This window comes from Carassius gibelio, chromosome B19 (assembly GCF_023724105.1).
Source record: "Carassius gibelio isolate Cgi1373 ecotype wild population from Czech Republic chromosome B19, carGib1.2-hapl.c, whole genome shotgun sequence".
NCBI classification, from domain to species: domain Eukaryota; kingdom Metazoa; phylum Chordata; class Actinopteri; order Cypriniformes; family Cyprinidae; genus Carassius; species Carassius gibelio.
In genome coordinates, this window is record NC_068414.1 from 8,208,991 (window position 1) to 8,215,281 (window position 6,291).

The window sequence follows — 6,291 nt, forward strand, 5'->3', positions numbered from 1 at the left end:
AGGGAGCCAGTGCAGTGTGGACAGGACCGGGCTAATATGGTCATACTTCCTGGTTCTAGTAAGAACTCTTGCTGCTGCATTTTGGACTAGCTGTAGTTTGATTACTAAGCGTGCAGAACAACCACCCAATAAAGCATTACAATAGTCTAACCTTGAAGTCATAAATGCATGGATTAACATTTCTGCATTTGACATTGAGAGCATAGGCCGTAATTTAGATATATTTTTGAGATGGAAAAATGCAGTTTTACAAATGCTAGAAACGTGGCTTTCTAAGGAAAGATTGCGATCAAGTAGCACACCTAGGTTCCTAACTGATGACGAAGAATTGACAGAGCAACCATCAAGTCTTAGACAGGGTTCTAGGTTATTACATGCAGAGTTAGGTCCAATAATTACCACCTCTGTTTTTTCAGAATTTAGCAGTAAGAAATTACTCATCCAGTTTTTTATATCGACTATGCATTCCATTAGTTTTTCAAATTGGTGTGTTTCACCGGGCTGCGAGGAAATATAGAGCTGCGTATCATCAGCATAACAGTGAAAGCTAACACCATGTTTCCTGTTGATATCTCCCAAGGGTAACATATAAAGCGTGAAGAGTAGCGGCCCTAGTACTGAGCCTTGAGGTACTCCATACTGCACTTGTGATCGATATGATACATCTTCATTCACTGCTACGAACTGATGGCAGTCATAAGTATGATTTAAACCATGCTAATGCACTTCCATTAATGCCAAAAAGGTGTCCAAGTCTATGCAAAATAATGTTGTGGTCAATTGTGTCAAACGCAGCACTAAGATCCAATAAAACTAACAGAGAAATAAAACCACAATCAGATGATAAGAGCAGGTCATTTGTTACTCTAAGGAGAGCAGTCTCAGTACTATGATACGGTCTAAATCCTCACATATATCATTTTTCTCTAAGAAGGAATATAATTGTGAGTATACCACCTTTTCTATTATCTTGGACAGAAAAGGGAGATTCGAGATTGGTCTATAATTAACAAGTTCTCTGGGGTCAAGTTGTGGTTTTTTGATGAGAGGCTTAATAACAGCCAATTTGAAGGTTTTGGGGACATATCCTAATGACAATGATGAATTAATAATAGTCAGAAGAGGATCTATGACTTCTGGAAGCACCTCTTTTAGGACCTTAGATGGTGTAGGGTCTAACATACATGTTGTTGGTTTAGATGATTAAACAAGTTTATACAATTCTTCCTCTCCTATAGTAGAGAATGAGTGGAACTGTTCCTCAGGGGGTCTATAGTGCACTGTCTGATGCGATACTGTAGCTGACAGCTGAATGGTTTCAATTTTATCTCTAATAGTATGGATAGCAAAGTAGTTCATAAAGTCATTACTGCTGTGATGTTGGGAAATGTCAACACGTTTTATTTTTCGTTAATTTAGCCACTGTATTGAATAAATACCTGGGGTTATGTTTGTTTTCTTCTAAAAGAGAAGTAATCGTATCTAGCAGTTTGTAATTCTTTTCTGTAGGATAGGTTACTTTCCCGCCAAGCAAAACGAAATACCTCTAGTTTTGTTTTCCTCCAGCTAAGCTCCATTTTTCGGGCTGCTCTCTTTGGGGTGCGAGTATGCTCATTACACCATGGTGTCAAACTGTTTTCCTTAACCTTCCTTAAGCGTAAAGGAGCAACTGTATTTAATGTGCTAGAAAAGAGAGAGTCCATAGTTTTTGTTTCATCATCAAGTTGTTCTGAGGTTTTGGATATGCTAAGGAATTTGGATACATCAGGAAGATAACTTAAAAAGCAGTCTTTTGTGGTAGAAGTGATGGTTCTTCGATACTTGTAACAAGAAGTACAATTTACAATTTTGGCTATATGAAGTTTGCACAGGACTAAATAATGATCTGAGATATCATCACTTGGCTGCATAATTTCAACACTATCAACATCAATTCCATGTGACAGTATTAAATTATGATTTATGAGTATGAATTATGAGTATGATTTCGACAATGAGTAGGTACTGAAACGTGTTGTCTAACCCCAATAGAGTTCAGAATGTCTAGAAATGCTGATCCCAGTGCATCTTTTTCATTATCAATTATAAGCGCTTTGAGTGTCTAGAAAAGCGCTATATAAATGTAAAGAATTATTATTATTATTATTATATCAACATGGATATTAAAATCACCAACTATTAAAACTTTATCTGCAGCCAGAACTAACTCGGATGTAAAATCACCAAACTCTTTAATAAAGTCTTTATGGTGGCCTGGTGGCCTGTATACAGTAGCCAGTACAAACATAACAGGGGATTTATCATTAACATTGGTTTTTCTGGATAATGTTATATGAAGCACCATTACTTCAAACGAGCTATACTTGAAGCCTGCCCTCTGAGAAATCCTGAAAACGTGGTTATAAATTGAAGCAACACCTCCCCCTTTGCCTTTTTGACGCGGCTCATGTTTATAAAAGTAATCTTGGGGGGTGGACTAGGGCTGGGACAACGCATTGAGGTCATCGATGACGTCGACGTATAATATGCGCATCAATTCGTCGACCTGTTTTTATTTCTCTAAAAAACTTTTGCAAAATGTTTACCTTATGTGCGCTGAATATACGCGATGGCCGGATCAACATTCTGTCCAACGTTATATTACCAATCCAGGGGTTTTTCTGCATTGATCTTTTTTTTTTTGGCGGCTGTCAAAGCCTTATTTGATCGGTGAGTGATACCTGACAGGGAGCGTACAAGAGAGCTACACACTCACAGTCTTCAAACAACACGAGCGCTGTCTTGCTCACTCTCTCTCTCTCTCTCCCTCGTGCATATTAACCAAAATTATTAGACGCGATAGAAAAAGGACGAAACACCAAAGTTTCACGTGGAGCATTTGGAGATTTTTTTTTTTTTTCATGACCGGCTGTTGGCTCCCACTGTTAATTTTTTTATTTATTTATTTATTTTTTTGGAAAAGCACTCTCTGTATTAGCTTAAAGCCCTCAAGTTAACATTGGTTACTGTATTCTTTCAATTGCTCTAAACAAGTATTTTGGGTGACCTTTTTTTATTGAATGCTAGACATCAAGTTGTTATTTTCATCTGAAAGAAGAACTTTTTTTCAGTAAGCAAGGCCCTGTGTGTTCAGTAAGCTTGTTTCAGTAAGCTGTGTTTTCAAGGCTTGAATTGAATGCTATCTCTATACAAGTGCAAAGTAATGGATTCTTAGTCAGTCTTTTATTTTGTACTTTTAAGAGCAATAAACATAATCGAAATTGAATCGGTCTGGAAAAATTAATTGTTAGATTAATCGATGCATCGAAAAAATAATAGTTAGATTAATCGTTTAAAAAATAATCGTTTATCCCAGCCCTAGGGTGGACTCATTTTAAATAATGTAATCATCAGGTTTTAGCCAGGTTTGTGTCAAACAGAGCACATCTATATTACGATCAGTGATCATATTATTTACAAAACGTGTTTTCATAGAAAGGGATCAGGGGCCCGTTCTTCGCACGTCGCTAACTCAGTTAGCTGGATTTGATTGTTGACGATTTGGCGTGATCTTGGATCGTTTGGTTCTTCGAAGCTCATCCCGGAGCTGCTGTCATAGCAACAGGTCCGTTAGTTTAAACCTGCTCGGGAGCAGGCTTATTTCATGTAAACAGGATTAGATCGCTTCTTTTCAACCAGAACTGATACTCAAAATATGTCTGCTACCACCGCTACTTTATGACAAGAGTATCGTACTGATCCAGGGACAATAATTTTAAAATAATAATCATTATAATAATCAAACAATTATTTAAAAATAATATAAAAATGCTGTGTAGTCCATAACAGCGTACTATAGACACAGCCAGTTTTACTCACTGAAATATTTATTTGTCATAAAAGTATTATTTCATAATTGTATTAGAGTCTTACACACATGCTATACAGATAATAGAGTCGTGCATTATTTTGAGTGATGACTGCTATTATAAGATTGGCTTGATGGAGCGCAGGAGATGCAGATAACATGATATTGACCCTTAAGAAACTTTCATTAATGCTGTCATGTAACAAATCTGTCCAAATATAAAATGAAATGAATAGATCATTTCTACATTGAAATAAAAATGTAAAGACTGCACAACTATTATAAATTGCAAATCTAAATAATTGGGAATCATGAAAAAAAAATATAATAAAATAAAAACATGTATCTGTTTCATGTATCTATTATCACATTTATGTAGTTTTGTTTGCTTGGCTGTTTCCTTATAAAAGTCCAGAAATATGTCAAGTTTTTCGTCAGGTGTCGTTTTAAATTATATGACGTCATTACATTACCATCTTGCAATCGCTGCACTGCTGATCATGGTTTCCAGTATCGATACATATCCCCTTTTAAGCCAACACATGAATGTGCAATTATCTCAGATAACTCAATCCAGCGATACTAATCATACACAACAGGTGTGTTCGAAGAACCCAATTAGCAGGATCAGGATTAGCACATGATATCATCTTGGATGTGTCATTTGATCTCGGATGTAATGAGCGACGTAAAAAGAACGGCCCCTGATATTCAATAAGCCAAGCTTTATCATTTGTTTATCCATATTGCATCTGTTTTTTTATTTGCGTAGCGGATTATGATATCCAAATTGCATGCATACTTCATACAAAAGCATTTAGGCTGTAGAGTATGTACTCTTTTAGCGCTCGTTAAGTTAGTACTTATTGAAATTAAGTGCCTAATTAAAGGGTATGCGGTTTCGAACGCATCCCGACAAAATCTAATTTTGACATCTCGCGTCGTTCTGTGTGTTTTGATCAACTTCAAGTTACACCTCCTACTTCCGAGTTACGCCCCTGTCTTGCAGTCTGCAGACACACCCTTCTCCGTAGGAGCCCCGCAGGGCTGTGTCCTGAGTCCCCTGCTCTACTCTCTCTACACACGACTGCGTGTCTTTGCACAGCTCCACATCCATTATCAAATTTGCTGATGATACTGTGGTTCTGGGCCTCATTCACAACAATAATGTGACCGCGTACTTGGATGAGATAGAGAAATTGACATCATGGTGCCAGGACAACTGTCTCTCTCTGAATGTGAGCAAAACTAAAGAACTGATTGTGGACTTCAGGAAGAGACTGCAGCAGCCCTATACTCCTCTTATGATCAGCGGGACCCCTGTGGAGAGGGTGAGCACCTTCAAGTACCTTGGTGTAAACATCTCGGAGGACCTCACTTGGACTACTCACATTCAAACACAGGTTAATAAATCCAGGCAAAGACTGTACCATCTGCGACAGCTGAGGAAATTCAGGGTCTCACCAGCAATCCTGAAAACTTTTTTATTCTGGGGCTATAGAAAGTGTATTGACTCAGTGTATCTCAGTGTGGTATGGGAACAGCTCCAGTCAAGACTGCAAAGCCCTGCAGAGAGTTGTGCGCTTAGCTGAGCGCATCTCAGGGTCTGCTCTCCCCTCTCTGCAGGACATCTACCTCAAACGCTGCAGAAGTAGATCTGCAAAAATCATCAAAGACTCCACCCACCCCAGTAATCATATTTTCACTTTGCTGCCATCTGGTAAGCGCTTCCGTAGCCTGATGGCAAAAACTGAGAGACTCAGGAGGAGTTTCTTCCCCCAGGCCATCAGGCTCTTAAACTCTAAACCAGCTTCTTAACATCCTCATGCCTCCACTTAATATTAACTTTATCAGTAAGATATTCATCATTCTCTACCACACACTGACAGCGCCAACCTGTTTGCACATTTGCCTCTTGTACATTCCTGTGTATCTTAATATTTAAGACTACAGTATAATGCACTTATGCACATTGTGCATCCCTGTGTATCTTAATATTTAAAGCTGCAGTAGGGAACTTTTGACGCTCTAGCGGTTAATAAACAGAACTGCTTGCGTCTTGTGGAAGAACATCGTAGCCGGAACTACTTCTCTCTGTTTATGTCTATGAAGAATCACAAAGGTACTGGGTTACTCCACCGTGGTATCCCCGAAGCAATCTAAAATAGTCTGAATATAAACACTTATTATAGGTGCACTCTAGTGATTCAGGACAAGATAAAAACACGGTTTGGAAAATGGATTCATGGTGTACTCTCTTATTATATACATTTTTCTACATTTTGAACACAAAGTTACGGACCGCAGTCTGATTGGTTGATTTTTACCGGGAGCGATGGAGTTTCTGCAAATGCCAATAGGACACTGGGAGGAGCCAGAGGAGCTTGATTTTTTAACGGATTCTCTGTCTCATTGATGCAAAAAATTAGAGACTTCAATCTTGG